At 35.5% G+C, this 18,177-nt stretch overlaps 1 pseudogene; it reads left to right on the forward strand.

Annotated features, from left to right (window-relative positions):
- The first annotated feature begins 16,156 nt into the window (after positions 1-16,156).
- LOC133098308 (olfactory receptor 13C3-like) lies at positions 16,157-17,069 on the forward strand (annotated as a pseudogene).
- Positions 17,070-18,177: the final 1,108 nt, after the last annotated feature.

Here is an 18,177-nt window from a genome sequence, read left to right on the forward strand (position 1 = left end):
GAAAAGTCTCTGGCTGTATTAAAATTGGGTGGGACCCAGTGATTCCAGTCCTGGGAATATGTCTCAGGTAAGTTCTTGCCCAGGACTGTAAGGGGACAAGCATGAGGATGCCCATCATTGCATTGTTTGTGGCAAAAGGAGGTTGGAGGCAACCTTGATATCCATCATCAGAGGAATGGTTCTACCACACATGAGTAAGCATTATGGAACAGTTTGCAGATGTGAGGAGCAAATGAACTAGATGTCCATATAGCAACATAAATAGATCCCTGAAAAAGTGTTGAAAAAAGTAGGCAATGTTGTGATTTATAGCACAGTAAAATTTATATGCAAATTTAAATCCATATTTTACAAGGGTACATGCATTTTTAGGGACAAAGCAAAAACATAGTTGTGGGTTGGGAGGAAGTGTTAGTGGAATCAGTGATTATGGGAAAATATAGGTGGCTTTTTAAGGATTGAGGAAAATAATGTACAGAGGAATAGAAAATAAAATACAGAGGAGCATTATTAACTAAAGCCTAAGTATAAAAGGAAACAGACAAATAAAAACACATATAAAATCAGAGAGAGCAATATAAGGCATATGCTAATGAAGGAGCTCTGATCAGAAATGTAGTTTAATAGAAGGGACTATCATAAGTGTAAAAGAAAAGGAAAATTGAGTTCTCACACCATAAAAACAACACATAGTGGATTGGAAGAAAAAAATGAAGGCACTTAAAAGAAAAAAAAATAGGTTAGAGCTTAGTTAGACAAGGCATTTTTTAAAAAATAGAGTTTTTAATCTAGTTAAAGAAAAAAAAATCAGTCATAAAGTGGTTGCTTTGCATGGAGAATGAAAGGGACCCTGGGAACTTCCTTTCATTCAATGCTCATCCAACAGATTTTAAGTCAAGTATAACCTTGGAGAGGTTATACTTAATGTAGAGATTGATGAATCTGGCATTCCTTTTAGCCTGATTCCAGTAAATATGCTATTCATATAAGTAATCCCCTTGATTTGACCTAGTTTTCCCCTTCTGATGAGAAGCAGACATCCAGGTCACCTGTATAGAAGGAAAGAATGGACTGAGCAAAGGAATGAAGTGGCTCTTCCACTTTGGCCTATGTTTCTCATTGTAAAGGATGGCTTCATAGTAGTATCTGTGAGCTAGTGTGAATCAACCCTTGTGAACGAGATCTAGCTTATTGTTTTAACAAATCAACTTTGAGTCTTGTAGGGCTAAGGAACAGAATGTGGACCTTAGTTAAAAAACAGCAGCAACAACAACAACAAAACACACAGTATTGCTGTCTGGTGAGGTCTGTTGGCAGGAAGCCTGACAGCTTCTCTTGGGGGAAGCCTCTGAGTCACTGCACATGTTTTATTCAAACTCTAAGAGTAAGTACAATCAGACTTCAAAGAAGGGGAGATCCTGTGAGAGAGGGCTAGGGCAATATTTCATTGCATCAATTGAGTTTGACCTTGATCAGCTGAGGAGGAGTAGTCTTAGGTAATGGGCTGAAACCAAAATGCATCAGTGGGGCTTCTAGACAAGAAAACAATGTACATGGGTGCAATAGACAGAACAAGAAAGAAAAAGAGGAACAAAGATTTGCCAGTTTGTGAGGTATATTAAATGGAGTATTCAGGAATTATAATTTATTCTCCAGGAGACTTGGAACCTTTTGAATTTTGACCAAGGGAGTATAGAAGATGGAAACTCAGAAAAAAGGTTAACATAGAGGCATTCTTCAGGGTCATGTGCTTTTCTCACCAATATGGAACTGTGACCTGTGCTTCATGGGTCTGTAAACATTGTTTTTCAGGACAATCATTGGCTCCTCCTCTAGCTTGTAGAGAACCTAAATCAAAATTCATCTTTGTATGGAGCTAGACAAATAGTAGTTCATTTTAGGTCAAATTTGGTATCAAAAAGTTTTAATTCCCTTGGCAAAAACACAGTCCTCCCATTTCCTGTGGGTTCTCAGCTCAGTCCTGTAACAATCTGTGAAAATTAAAGTGAATCCAGCATCAGTCTGAAGTGACACTAAAGCTCTGTTGGGTCCTTTGCAGCTAAGTCTTAACTGATTGCTTTAGTTATTAAAGTAACCAAAGTAATAATAACTGCTTCATTCTGCCTGGGTTTTTCAGTTTTGTTTTTTTCACTTCCAAGAACGAAGGGGACTTCAACAGATACTCAAAGAAAAAGAAAAACATCTCCATTTATAAGTTGAAAAATTGATGCCCTGGGGACCATAGGAACCTAACCCTTCTACTGTTCCTGCTTTTTTTTTTTTTTTTTTTTTAATAGCTTTTACCCCCTACCCCTAGAAAACTTCTCTTCTAGAAGTAGTGAGTTTATGGAGGTATTGCTCACTGGGTGAAAAAGAACATGTTCATTTTGTGGTCAGTTTTCTTCCATATGCCCTAGGATATGTTGAACATTATAAGCAATAGTAGTCAAATGTACATGAGCTTAAAAAAATCTGGCTACATCTCTTAAGAGCTCTGTGACATTATGCTCACATTTTTAAGCTTTTCTCAGCAACTGTGGGCTCACCTATATAATGGAGCAGCCTGTTCTGAATTTAACTGTTATCATATATACTAAGTTTATGGCTTAGATTAGGAACTTAAAACACATTTGACTCTTACTGGGGTCATAATTAGTTGTAATTAAAAGAGTATGAGGCCCAAAATTACATTCTTAAGAAACCTAATTTCAAATTCTAGATCTTTCTCATGCTAGGGAAGTGAGGGCTGCACTACTTTTCAGAGTCTAGGTTTACTCATCTGTAAAGTTACCAATAGCTTCTTCATAGATCCCATGAATGAATCCAATGATATCATACGATGAAAGTGCTTTGCAAGTGAAATGCAATATCCAAATGCTTGTTCATTAATTCATTCAACATATATATGGCAATGGCTTAGTGTGTGCCAGGCAATATAATTAGGGATGGGGGTGAGCAAATGAAGTCATTACAACATTTATTTTTCTCAAGACCAAAGGATATTTCTTTATACAAATATTTTAGTATATTTGTTAAACAACTTTCATATGACTTTACAATTTGAAGCTTACAAGGAATTTTCCCAAGCTACTGCCTTATCATTTTAGAAACAAGGAAAGCAATTCTGAGAGAAGGTAAATTACTTGCTCAGTGTTCTGTGCCTAATTAATTGTGTGTAGGAAGCATGTGTTGACTGGCTCTAAAGCTCACACTCTTTCCAAAACGCTGTGTTATCTCAGACAGGAAAAGTTGTGCTGTGTTAATCTTATTGGTTTTAATGGCAATTGGAGAGAGGCTAAATTAAGTAAACTTGGAATCCAAACAGAATGACAGATGTATGGAGAACGGGACAGCCACAAATTTGTTCCACTAAGCCGAATTTCTCCTACATATTATATCACTTGGCACAATGTAGGAATAGATGGAATAGATGCTCTTTTTTTTCTGGAACATTTCTGTCATACAAAGTTAGTAGATTAATCCAGGTCACAAATAATCAAAACAAGAGATAAAGGGCCTATGGTGGATTTTTGCTTCTACATAATTTATTCTCTGGAGTCAAAGCTTACTCTGGAACTCAGGGGCACTAGGATAAAGAGGGACTGATTACAGCGATCCTGGCCCAAGGAGCTTCCCGAAAGGGTTCATGGAAGAGGTGATTTGTGTTTATTCGTATTTAGAGGGTTAGATATAGGAATCATATTTTTGTCTTAATTAATTTGAATTCAACAATTATTTTGAGTATAATCATTTAGGTGATATGGTATCTCAGCTACGTTTAAGAACTTTTAAAAAATATATTTTTTATTACAGTGGTCGTAGCAACTGCTGATGATGGTCAAATGATTGCATTGCAGTTCCACACGTTTGGGACAGAATTAATATTTTCAGCAGATTATAGGTCCAATAATAGCATTCAAATTGTTTAGATGCTAAAGAAAATAACAGATAACACATCTGTTTTGCAGTAATTTCTCTAAGATCACCAATTAAAGGAATCTAATGCTCTCATTCTATCCGCTCTGGGGATGGGAGGAGAGGCAGAATAAATGTTTCTGAAGAGGCAGATGTAGCAAAGAGCACTGAATTTTATTTTAGAGTACCTAGATTTGAAGCTGAAAGATTTGGAACTTCTTTTTTTCTCTTCTTTAAATGAAGCCAATTCCTACCTAAGATCTTTATTGTGAAAATTACCCAGTAAGGGTCTAAAATATAACACGAAGCTTTATGACACTAAATAACGAAAACTTGACAAATGAGAAAATAAATATATCCAGTTAAAGCATATAAAATTGATGTCTTACCCTTAATTTGAAAAACCACATTTACAACAGAAGAATATGGAACATTATGACATTTATGTAACTCTGAGCCTGAGGAATGGTTTCCTTTCGTTGATTTGAGATCAATATTCTTTTGCTTTACAGCTTCAAGAAATGCTTTCCATTTTATGTAATAATTTTCAGGATAAAGAGAGGGGATATTAGTGAGCATTGGATAACAAGTAAGGTGCTGTAATTATTTTCTTCAAGTTTTGACTTATCATTAGTTTATTCCTCAGGTAAAACTGATAGATGAATCTATTTAAAATATTCTGACTCTCAGGTCCAGAGTTTCTAATTCAATCTCAGAAAAGAAATATGTAAGATAACCCAGAGATTCTTGGGGCCTTTGGGTTTATCTAACTGCTCCTCTACATTTTGAGCTCCAGAAATGTCCTCCAAAAGACCAACCATTAGCATAGCAAGGCAGTTTAAATGCATTTTGGGGCAAGCCAGGGAGGGGTCCAATATTTGCAACAAACTAAAATTAGGAATGTAAACATGGAGGATTATAAACTTTCCAACACCCCAGGGGGAATGTAGTTAGACCCAATTATATAATTGGTATGTTCCTTTCGTAATACGACTCAAACATGAAACATATATCACTTTCTACCTTCTCACAACATTTGAGGATTTAAGACCCAAACAGAAAAAAGTCTTTAATAAGTATTGCTGTTTTTTTGGGGAAATTATCTGAAAACTTTCCACAATTAATTGTGTAAATTGCCTTCATTTGCATAGTGCTTTCAAATATCTAATGTGTTTCTCAGAATACTACCATGAGTTAGTACAGTTATTCCTATTACACAAATTTAGAGCCTCAGACTTTGAAAGTTGAAATATTTTGCTGAAGTTTGTCCAGCCAGTATATGAGAAGGTAAAAAAGATCTCAAATTCAGCTTTTGTGACTCTTGCCCCTGCAATCTATTTGCAGCACTGCCCCATCTTGCACTGATAAGAGCCTGAAATGAGCTGTTAGAATTTTGCATCCCCACCCTGCAATGGATGCAGGAAAGGTAGGTTAGAAGGATGTAAACAATTGAAAATGACAAATGTCAATAAAAAATTAAAACTGAACTTTATTTTCCCTCTAGGTCCAAGTCAGAGTTGAAGCATAGGGAACAGAATGTAACCTTTTATGAAAAACAATTCCTCTTTGACTTTAATAACAAAGATTTGCACTCAAACTCAACCTTTGCTCCCGAAATGAATCCTCCTTTCTCAATAACTTTCTGTTAAAACTTTTTCAGATAAGCCTACTTTTTCAAATTGGTAATTTCTTCTTAACCTACGTATTTTTTCTAAATTTAGTTCACTCTAAATGCTATAATTTATGCTGCACAGGCATCTGACATTTAATACCAGAGAATAATAAATAATACTAATTGAGTTGGGAGCAAGGAGCATTTTTCTATGCACTTTTCATGTATTTCACATATCTGACCCTTATTACAATCTTATGAGATATATGCTATTATTATCTTCATTTTAACAGTTGAGTAACTGAGGAACAAAAAGATATTATCGTTGCCTGTGAGGTGTGTGTGTGTATACATACATATATATATATATGTATATATATATGTCACATATATATCTATGCAACAAGTTTCCCTAAAGGGACTGAAAAATACTTAGGGCAGAAAACTTTCTATTTTACTTTTCTGTATCACAGCACTATCTGATGATGTGCCTTGAGAATGGTGGACACTGAGAGTATATACCTGTAAACAGATGGACAATTTTTCATTTAGTTCCTCAAATGCTGTCTATAGTTTGTATATTATGAAGTTATATGTTGCTTTACTATTTATAGTTATTGCTTGCAGTAGTAATTTCTACTAAAAGACCACCACAGGAATAAAGGATGTCGAAAGGAGGCAGGACTTGAGTCCTCTTTCCCGAACATCTTTCTCCCTGTTCAACCTGAAAAACTCAAAATCTCTATATTTTATGTGCTATTCTGCATTTTTATTGACATGTAATTGACATGTAACATTGTGTAAGCTTGAGTATGTTGATTTGATACACTTATATATTGTAATAGCAATACCACTTAGCATTAGCTAACACCTTCATCACATCACATAATTATTTTTTTTGGTGGTAAGACATTTAAGATGTAGTCTTTTAGAAACTTTCAAGTATATAAGAAAATATTGTTAACTATAAACACAATGCTGTGTATTAGATTCCCAGAATGTGTTCATCTTCTAACTGTAAGTTTATATGCTTTGACCAACATCTCCCCAGTTCCCTCATTCCATAGCCTCTGGTAACCACCTTTCTACTTTCTGTTTCTATGAGTTCAGCATTTTTAGATTCCACATGTAAATGATATCAGACTGTATTTGTTTTTCTCTGCCTGATATCTCACTTACCATAATGCTCTCAAGGTCTATCCATGTTGTCCCAAATGGCAGGATTTCCTTCTTTCTCATGGCTGGATATTATTCCATTTTCTGTATGTACCACATCTTCTTTATCTGTTCACCCCTTGACAGACACTTAGGTTGTTACCATATCTCGGCTATTGTGAATAATGCTGTAATAAACATGCAAGTACAGATATCTTTTTGATATCTTGCTTACATTTTCTTTGGAGGTGTACCAAGGAGTGGGATTGCTGGATCATATGGTAGTTTTATTTTTAATTTTTTAAGGGATCTTCATACTGTTTTCCTGGCCGCTGAAGCAATTTATATTTCCACCAGCAGTGCACAGGCCTTTCTTTTTCTCCACATCTAACACTTGTTCTCTCTTGTCTTTTTGATGGCAGCCATTCTGACCGGTGTGAGGTGCTATCTGATTTTGGTTTTGATTTGCATTTCCCTGATGATTAATGATGCTGAGCATCTTTTCGTGTACATGTTGTCCAGTTGTATGTCTTCTTTGGAAGATATCAATTCAGCTTTTCTGCCCATTTTTTAATTGGACTGTTTACTTTTTGTTATTGAGTTGTATGACTTCTTTATATATTTTGGATAATAACCACTTATCTGATATATTGTTTGCATGTATTTTCTCCCATTACGTAGGTTGTATTTTATTTTGTTGTTATTTCTTTTGCTGTGGGGAAACTTTTTTGTTTGATGTAGTCCCACTTGTTCATTTTTGTTTTTGTTGCTTGTGCTTTTGGTGTCATATGCAAAATATCATTGCCAAGACCAATGTCACAGAAATTTTTCCCTATGTTTTCTTCTAAGAGTTTTATAATTTCAGGTATTATGTTTAAGTCTTTAATCTATTTCAAGTTAAGTTTGTGAGTGGTGTAAGATTGTGGTACAATTTCATTTTACTGTATATGGTTATCCAGTTTTCCCAGCACAATTTATTGAATAGAGTATACTCTCCTTATTGAGTATTCTTGGCTCCCTTGTCAAATATATTTTGACTGTATATGTGGGGGTTTATTTCTGGGCTCTCTATTCTATACTATTGGTCTATGTGTCTATTTTTATGCCAGTACCATACTCTTTTGATTACTATAGTTTTGTAGTATAGTTTGAAATTGGGACGTGTGATGCCTTCAGCTTTGTTATTCTTTCTCAGGATTCCTCTGTGTGTGGTCTTTTGCAGTTTCATACAGATTTCATGATTTTTTTCTACTTCTGTGAAAAATGCAATTAGAATTTTTATAAGGATTGCATTGAATCTGTAAATGACTTGGGTAGTATGGATATTTTAACAATGTTAATTCTTCTGATACATGAACTTGGAATATCTTTCCAATTGTATCTTCTTCAATTTCTTTGATTTCATCAAGGTCTTGTAGTTTCACTTTCTTGGTTAAATTAATTCCTAAGTATCAATATTTTATTGTTTTTAATGATACTGTAAATGGGATTGTTTCACTTATTTCTTTTTCAGATATTTTATTGTTAGTGTATAGAAATGCAACTGATTTCTGAATGTTGATTTTATATCATACAATCTTACTGAATTCATTGCTTAGTTCAGTTTTCTGGTTGAGTCTTTAAGATTTTTTTGTATATAGGATGATATCATCTGCAAATAGAGATAATTTTACTTCTTCCTTTTCAATTTGGATATATTTCTTTACTTGCCTGATTGATCTAGATAGGACTTCCAGTACTGTGTTGAATAAGAATGGCAAGAGTGGGTACCCTTGACTTGTTCCTGATCCTAGTTGAAACACTTTCCACCTTTAACCATTGAATATGATATCAGTTATGGTTCTGTCATGTATGGCCTTTATTAAGTTGAGATATGTTCCTCTATACCCAATTTATTGATGATTTTTTAATCATGAGAAGATGTTGTATCTTGTCAAATTCTCTTTTCCGCTTCTATTGAGATTATCATGTGATTTTGATCTTTCATTCTGTTAATGTGGTGTATTGCATTTATTGATTTGTATATGTTGAACCATCTTTGCATCCCAGTGATAAATCCCACTTGATCATGGCATATGATCCTAATGTGCTGTTGAACTTGGTTTGCTAATATTTGGTTGAGAATTTTTGCATCTATATTCACCAGGGATATTGGTCGGTAGTTTTTGGGTTTTTTTGTTTTTTTCTTGTAGTGTCCTTATCTGGCTTTGGTGTGAGGGTAATGTCGGCCTCCTAAAATAAGTTTGGGAATTCTCCTTCCCATTTAATTTTTTGGATGAATTTGAGAAGGATTGATATTAATTCTTTAAATGTTTGGTAGAATTTACCAGTAAAACCATCTGGTCTTGGGTCTGTCTTTGTTGTGAGGTTTATAATTTTGATTTAATTTTCTTACTCATTATTGGTCTGTTCAGATTTCCCATTCTTCATGATTCAGTCTTGGTAAGATATTTATTTCTAGGAATTCATCAATTACTTCTATGTATTTCTTTGCTATCATTTGTAATGTCTCTTCTTTTATTTCTGATTTTATGTATTTGAGTCTTCTCTCTTTTTTTCTTGGTTAGCCTAGCTAAAGGTTTTATAAATTTTATCTTTTCAAAAATCCACCTCTTAGTTTGTCAATCTTTTCTCTTGTTTTTCTGGTCTTTATTTCATTTATTTACACTCTGTTCTGTGTGTTCCTTCCTACTGCTAACTTTGGGCTTAATTTGTTCTTTTTCTACTTCCTTGCAGTTAAAGTTAGGTTATTTGAGAACTCTTTTTTCCCTTAATATATGCATTTATCACTATATACTTCTCTTTAAGAACTGCTTCTGCAGTACTTTATAGGTTTTGGTACATTGTGTTTCTATTTTCATTTATTTCAATATATTTTTACTTCCCTTTTGATTTTTTTCTTTGATACTTTGGTTACTCATGAGTGTGTTGTTTTGTTTCCACATGTTTGTAAATTACCCAGGTTTCCTCTTGTTGATTTCTAATTTCATACCATTGGGGTATGAAAAAAAGATACTTGGTACCTTGGTATCTTTAAATATGCCAATAATTGTCTTGTAGCTTGTGATCGAGTTGTTTTGTGATCTATCCTGGAGAATGTTCCATGTGCACTTGAGAAGAATGCATATTCTGCTGCTCTTGGATAGAATGTTCTTTATATGTCTGTTAGGTCCATTTAGTTGAAAGTATGATTTAAATCCAACCTTTCAATATTAATTTTCCATGTGTATGATCTATCCATTGCTGAAAGTGGGATATTGAAGCCCCCTACTATTTTTGTGCTACTCTCTATTTCTCCCATCAGATCTGTTAGAATTTACTTAATATATTTAGGTGTTTTTGATGTAGGGTGCATATATATAATTGTTATATTTTCTTGATGAGTCCACTCCTTTATCATTATATAATGACCTTCTTTGTCTCCCATGACAGTTTCTGTCCTAAAGTCTATTTTATCTGATATAAGAACAGATGCCCCCAACCTTTTTTGGTTTGTATTTGCATGGAACATATTTTGCCATCCCTTTAGTTTCAGTTCATATGTGTCCTTAAAGCTGAAGTGAGTCTCTTGTGGGCAACATATTGTTGGGTGTTTTTTTATTTTTATTTTTTTTAATTCATCCAGCCACCCTGGCCTTTTGATTGGAGATTTCAATCCATTTATTTAGAGTAGTCTTTGATATGTAAGGACTTACTAATACCGTCTTATTAATTACATTATGGCTGTTATGTATTTCCACTCTTCTTTTTTCCCTCTTGCTGCCTACTTAAATGGATGGTGATTTTCCCTATGATATGCTCTGATTCCCTTCTCTTTATCTTTTGTGAATGATGGTAGGTTTTTATTTTGTAGTTACCATGCAGGTCACATAAAACATATAACAGTCTGTTTTATGCTAATAGCAAATTAACTTCAGTTGCATACAAAACTCTACCCTTTAATTCCCCCCTTTTATGTTTTTAACATGACAATTTACCTATTTTTATATCATGTATTCGTTAACAAATTATAGTAGCTATAGTTATTTTTAATGGTCTTTTCCTTTAGTCTTTATACTGTAGTTAAGTGGCTAACATACCATCTTGTTATGGAATTAGAATTTTATGACTGACTATATATTTCCCTTACCAATGTGTTATCTGTTTTTATATGTTTTCATGTTACTAATTATCATCCTTTCATTTCATCTTGAAGAACACCTTTCAGCATTTCTTGTAAGGTGAGTCTAGTGGTGGTGAACTACTTCAGCTTTGTTTGACTGGGAAAGTCTTTATTTCTTTTTCATTTCTGAAGAATAACTTTGCCAAAGTTCAGTGTTAATATCTACAGTATAACTCAATAGACTTTCCTAAAACACTTTAATTCGATGATGAATTATTACCTATCTGAATTCACACCTTCTTCCCCTCCTCCTCTTCCTCTCCTTCCCTTTTATCCCTCCTCCTCCTCCTCTTCTTCTTTAATTTTGTGGCCTTAAACATATGAATTCCCTTTTGTCCTGTGAATTTATTTATTTTATTGCTTATTGGTATCTCTTTTCATTCCAAAAAAGGTGATGCCTTCCTGAACCAAATTAACTCATCTAAAAGGATGAATATAAAAAAAGCAAAAATGTTAAATGAATGCATTTAATTCGCAGCAAATATCTGTTTTATTTCATTTATAATATCTAGATTATTTTCAATTCAAACATTTCATTTTGGTAATTATCATTTGAATAGTAATTCCTGACTTTGAATTAACTTTATTTTGGTAATCATAATTTGAACTAAAAAGCTCTCACATTTCATAAAGTTACTTTGGTGAACATTTGCCCCTGTTTTCATATGTTACATGAGTAGGAGAACGTCATTTCATTTTGGAGCTTTAGTTCAGCCACAATTTGTTCCCATTACCATTCTTAATTGTGTCTGTGGGACACTGTCCCTAATGTACCAGAAGTTTCTCCATTTCACAGGTCTCTCATTGCAAGTTTAAATTGCTTTGGGAACTGGGGAACAATTAAAACTGTTGCATAACAAATATTTATTCTTCCACATCTGTGGGATCTGGCATTGTTTGTTGAACCTGACCTTAATTCAGAATGCTGACATAAGTACGAAAAAGGAAGTAATGGGTTCTTTTAGGAGGTGGAAATAATTTATCAGTGTAATGGTAACTGTTGAATATCATGAAACTGTACCTTTTCAATCTATAGTTAAAGCTATTATTCAGTATTAATTTTTAATGTGAATAACCTGATGCAATATAGGTATCAATTTAGTATCACCAAAATACAGCTGAGAATCATTATAATTATTATTATTTCATTATTATTTGTACAATGTCTGTTAATCCTTAATTTCCATATGGTATCACATAGTTTCTTTAAAATCTCCCTGCAAGGAAAGTAAGGCAAGTATCTTTATCACTATCTTACAAATGAGAAGACTGAGGCTATAAATTTGAAGCATAGAACCTCAAACAAAAGACTTTGATTCTAGTCTGAGATACTTTTCCACTATGCTAAACCTGTATCAATAAATGTTAGATGATCCTCTGTACTTATAATGCATAAACTGGTAATTATTTGTATAAGATGGCAGCTTGTTAATACTGACTGAAAGATATTTAAAAAAATTAAAGCCTGCTACAGATAAACAAATGTGACATATTAAAGTTTTCCTGATAATTAATCCATAAATGTTGCACACGGAAAATGCTTAAGAGTTTAGAAAATAAGCCTTCACCTATTCAGTCAGAACCCATCTATTATGTGCTACCACTGTATTAGGCTTAGGTGTAGAGGGATGAGCAAGACAGGCAAGCTCCTTCCCCAATGTCTCTTGTTACCTCACAGTATAACAACATAAACAGTTTAAAGCGCTGGGAGCAGAAGCAAACCAAAGGTAGCAAGACAGCCTGGGTCAAGGTGGGTTTGACTTAGTGAGGGGATTCCTGCCTAGGAGGGAAAGGCTTGGAGCAGATGGCAGGGAGAAGCAACTCAGGTAGCCTCAGATGCATTGTCATTGCAGTTGTCTGGAAGAGGAAGCCAACAGGCTCTCTAGTCCTGGACCCAAAGGGCCTGGCTAGAACATCTTCATGTGTCCTGGTAAATCTTGCTGTCTTCTTCCATTTGCATTACTGACTGGTCTGATCAAGGGTGCTTATGTCCCTTATCTAGTACATCCTCTGACCAATTTCTGAGCCCTCTTGGGGAGAATTTTGATTTGTCATAAGAAGTAGTGTAGAGTAAGTATTGAATCATTGCCTCCTTTCTCTGGGCACTGTTGAATGAATGTAGTCTTTGTGACCCTTACTTCACTAAGGTTCTCACTAACCATTCCCTGCTGTTGACACATGATTTCTATACAAATTTTAATGCTACCAGTTAGGCAGGGTAGTAATGTAAAGACAATGGACTTTGGATCTTTCCTCTTCCTGTTATTAGTCATGTGACACCAGCCAAGTGAGCTAATTTCAAGCCTAAAATATGGCACATGAGATCCTAAAGTAAGATTTCGCAACAAAAATGAAGATTTCTCCTCCCTCTTTTCTTCTTTAAAGAAAGTTCTGGTCTTAAGATGAATAAATAAAAATTTACAATCTCATTTGGGCTAAAGTTTTCATCTCCAAAATTGTGATTTTATATTCCCTTATTGTCTTTCTCTTCAAAGTTGTGATATTTCTCTTGTGTATTCTTAATTAAATTATTCCTGTAGTGCGAATCCCTCCTTTGAGTTGGACTTTAGACTCTAAGTAATATCTGCTCTAAAGTAATTTCCCCAACTTCTATCACACGGCAAACTAAGTGGCAGAGTGGGAGAAAATTGGCTGTAATGAAATTCTTAACACTATTAGCCCACGTGAGGGCTAAACTTGTGATTTTGACCAATGTCAAATGTGATGGTGATTATGGAAAGGTCAGTTTTCACATACAATCAGTAATGTGACAAACCCATTAATCTAAATATCTTAATTCCTTGTATTATGTTTCTGCTAAAAATCTCATAAAATCCTATAGTGTGATGTCAAATTTGGCGGGTACTAACATCACAGGATCCAAGCGTTCAACCCACGTTCTGTGCTTTCTAATGATAGACTCCTTCCCCACCAAAAGACGTGCCAACATAGCACAGAGAGATCAGCTTGGTGCTTTGCGATGACCTAGAGGGGTGGGATAGGGAGGATGGGAGGGAGGCTCCAGAGGGAGGGGATATGGGGACATGGCGTATGCATATGGCTAATTCGCTTTGTTGTACAACAGAAACTAACACAATATTGTGAGGCAATTATATTCCAATAAAGATCTATTAAAAAAAAAAAAAAAAAAGACGTGCCAAATTCTCTTGACTTTAGAGCCTCTCTGTGCACCTGCCATACTTTCCTTCTGAGATGCGCTTGCCACCACTCCACCACGGAAACTCCCTTGTCCAAAAAGGATGTGCTGCCAATCCATTTACTCCTAACTTTTGCTCACCTTCTCACTTTTTGAATACTCCCCTTCTTTTCTTCCAAACTTGTCTAATTCTTTCCCTGCTTCCAGATCCAGCCCATTTCTGAAACTCTTCCTGAATTCTCCCTGGCGTGATTTATTTCTCATAAACTTCTTCCTTATGGGAAAATCTGTAAATTTTACTCAAGCTACATGATGTCATTATATTTACAATATATTTTTTATGTACTTTTCCTATATCCCTAACTGAATTGTGAGCTCTGTAGTGAGAGGCACTTTATTCTTTTATTTATCCTTACTGTGCTTGGAATATAACTGGGTTCAAGATAGGCTGTCAGTAATATTCAAAAGCTATTGCAGTAGTCTGGCACACATTTAACCTGCTTTAAAAAATGCTTCCAGGGCTTCCCTGGTGGCGCAGTGGTTGAGAGTCTGCCTGCCGATGCAGGGGACACGGGTTCGAGCCCTGGTCTGGGAGGATCCCACATGCCGCGGAGCAGTTGGGCCCGTGAGCCACAACTACTGAGCCTGCGCGTCTGGAGCCGTGCTCCGCAACGAGAGGCCATGACAGTGAGAGGCCCGCGCACCGCGATGAAGAGTGGCCCCCGCTCGCCGCAACTGGAGAAAGCCCTCGCACAGAAACGAAGACCCAACACAGCTATAAATAAATAAATAAATAAATAAATAAATAAATCTATTAAAAAAAAAAAAGCTTCCAATAATATTTTTTCCTTAAGACTATTTAACTCTTTCAATAATATTTTTTTCTTAAGAGTATATGAATATTGAACTTTCTCTAAAACACAAAAAGAATATGTTCTTGTCATTTTCCAGTTTGGTATGCCAATCCACATAATAAGGCAAAAGAAAATCCATTTGTATCAGAAATATCTGGATAATCTGCCAGCTCAGTGTAGATTAAAGACTTGCTACTCAAGTGCTTTCAAGACCTGTTGCATAAGTATAACCTGGGCTGTTACGAGAAATGAAGACTCTCAGGAGCTGCCCCAAAAACCAAAACAGAATCTAAAGCTTTTCAAGATATCCAGGTGATTGATGTGTATATAAAAATTAGCGATGCTGTGAACTACACTTGATCTGAGCTTTGTGCTCTACTTCACTGTTTACTATGAGGTTAACCTTGGAAAAATTTCATGTTTTAATATTTGAAAAAATGGGAGTTTACAATGATTGTATTTTGTTAAGCATAAAGTAGTAGTACATATACACATGTGTGTACCTATTTATATAAAATATTTAAACCTTCTTGCTGTTTTCTTATGTTGACTTAAGTGAGTAAATTATGAAGATACACTCTGAAGCCACAGAATGAAAGTAAGTGAAGAGACTATGTAATACTCTCCAAAGACTGTGTGTGACATTCATGTGGATCTGATCTGTGCAATGGTCTTGTCACAGGAACAGTCACACAAGATACTAAGAGGAGCTAGAATGAGATCAACAACTATCTACATTTAAACAGATGTTAAATTTCAGTTTATGCTATTCAATTTATTATCATTAATGTCTATTAAAAAGTTGAAGTGCCTAATATAAAGTATGCAGTGTCAGGTGTAGAAAGAAATATGCACCAAAAAGTTGCTGTGAAATTTTGACCATCATGAATTGCAGAATCATATTTCCAGTCCTTGCTGAGTAGTCTCTTGCCATCTCCACTGCTTACTTTCTGGGGCAGATGAAGTCAGGCTTATAGTTGCTAATTAGGAGTTTTAGAAACCTCAACCCAGGAACAAGGCTTCAACAGCAGGAAAGGTTACTTCTGTATGTTTGCTTGATCATAGGTAGATCTTCACATATTGGCAATGGGCATAGGTACTTCCATCCTTCCCAGTTTTATTGTATTCTAGTCATACACATTGTTGAAGATAGCTGGATGTCAGAGTTTCAAGCAAACACTCCTTATAATACATTCTTAAAAAATCAATTGTTCAGGTAATATGTAACATGTAACATTTGTTTCTTGGCAGTGAATGTATTTTATATTAGATCTTCCTTTGACATACTGAAAGTGGATGACATGGATAAAATTAACCAGACATTTGTGCTAGAATTTCTTCTTCTGGTCTTTCTGGATACCCAAAGATTGAGATAGTTGACTTTGTTCTAATTCTAATTATGTATCTAGTGATTCTAATTGGCAACAGTGTTCTGATAATAGCAAGCATCTTTGATTCCCATCTTCACACCCCAGTATACTTCTTCCTGGGAAACCTCTCTTTTCTGGATGAGCTTAATCTCAAAGAAAAGGAACATTTCCTTCTCTGGATGTGCAGTGCAGATGTTCTTAGGATTTGCAATGGGGTCAACAGAATGCTGCTCCTTGGCATGATGGCTTTTGACTGCTACGTGGCCATCTGTAACCCTCTGAGATACCCCGTCATCATGAGCAAGGTGGTGTATGTACTGATGGCTTCTGTGTCATGGCTGTCTGGTGGAATCAACTCAGTTGTGCAAACATCTCTTGCCATGCGATTGCCTTTCTGTGAGAATAATGTTATCAATCATTTCCCATGTGAAATATTAGCTGTTCTCAAGCTTGCTTGTGCTGATATATCCCTCAGTATCATCCCCATGACAATATCAAATATGGCATTTCTAATTCTTCCATTGCTGACCATTTTTTTCTCCTACATGTTCAGCCTCTACACCATCTTGAGAATGAACTCAGCCACAGGAAGACGCAAGGCTTTTTCCACCTGTTCAGCATATCTGACTGTGGTAATTATATTTTATGATACCATTTTCTTTATGTATGCCAAACCCACGTCTCAAGAACTGCCTGGAGAAAACAATTGCAAACTTCTGACAAGCTCATTTCCCTGTTTTACGGTGTAGTGACACCTATGCTAAATCCTATGATCTATAGCTTGAGGAATAAGGATGTAAAAGCAGCTGTAAAATATTTGCTAAACCGAAAACCTATCCAATAAGTATTTCAGAAAATGCAGATCTTTGTGTAATAGGCACAAAGATGGACTTATAGCTAAATCAGTAAGAAGCTTTGAGGAAACCATGGTTAAGGAGAGATATTTTTATTTTTCCCTTCACTAACCTTACTCAGCTAGAATTGCTGAGAACTGTAGTTTGCTATAAACTCAGCTTCCAGTGCTTTCAGATCTCACAAGTACAATGAATTTCATTAAAGTCTCATCCCAGGTGGTATCTGAAATGAGTGTTTCTGGTGTATTGTACAGAAATGTAGTAGAAAACAGTCACACGTAACTTTGGAGATAGAGTGGCAAGAGTACAAAATCTTCAATTCCACAAAGTACCTAAATGACATTGGATAGTCTATTCTTTGTAGATCATAGACTTGTAATGAGGAAAGAGATAAAACCCAGTACCAGTGTCATTATAATTTCAATAAGTTGGAGAAAGCACCTAGCATAGCACCAACTTCATAGTGTCCTAAAATTTCAGAATTAAAGCTGGCTCCAAATTGAGGACTAAAAGTTACTACTGAGTACCTCTTTTACCCCAAGCTAATACTTATGAGAGCTAGATATCTCCCCCTAAAGGTCACTCTGTTAATATAAGTCACACCCTCCTTGCCCCTCCCCCCATATCTACATAAAGAGAAGTTCGGGCCAGGGGAAGAAATAATCAAGGGAGTGTTCTGCCTTATGTGGAGTGTACAGTGCTTGGTGGGAGGTGTTGCACTACAGTCCCTGGGGAAGAATGGGAACGTTTTTTGTTCTAATCCAAGCCAAGTGAGATGGTGCTGCAAAAGAGCTCTTAAGGTTTCGGGTGCTTGCAAAGAAAGAGAGTCTGGCTTCTGGCTTGATGAGTGGAGGCCTGCTGAGCTCTTGAGGCTGCAGACCAGAAGAGGAGCTAGTGTAGAAGAGGAAGGAAGGTGGGTATTCTAAACCAAAAAATAAACAAAAACATTTCAAATCTGCTTGAGATGTTCTTACAGGCTCAGAAGGAGTGATAAAGTCCATGACTGGGGAAATTAAATCAGTTCTTGTTATTCTCTAATGAGTTGAAACTCCTTAGTAAATCTATTTTTTTTCTTTTTCTGTAGAGTCCTTGTCTAGA

This window comes from Eubalaena glacialis, chromosome 9 (assembly GCF_028564815.1).
Source record: "Eubalaena glacialis isolate mEubGla1 chromosome 9, mEubGla1.1.hap2.+ XY, whole genome shotgun sequence".
Lineage (NCBI taxonomy): Eukaryota > Metazoa > Chordata > Mammalia > Artiodactyla > Balaenidae > Eubalaena > Eubalaena glacialis.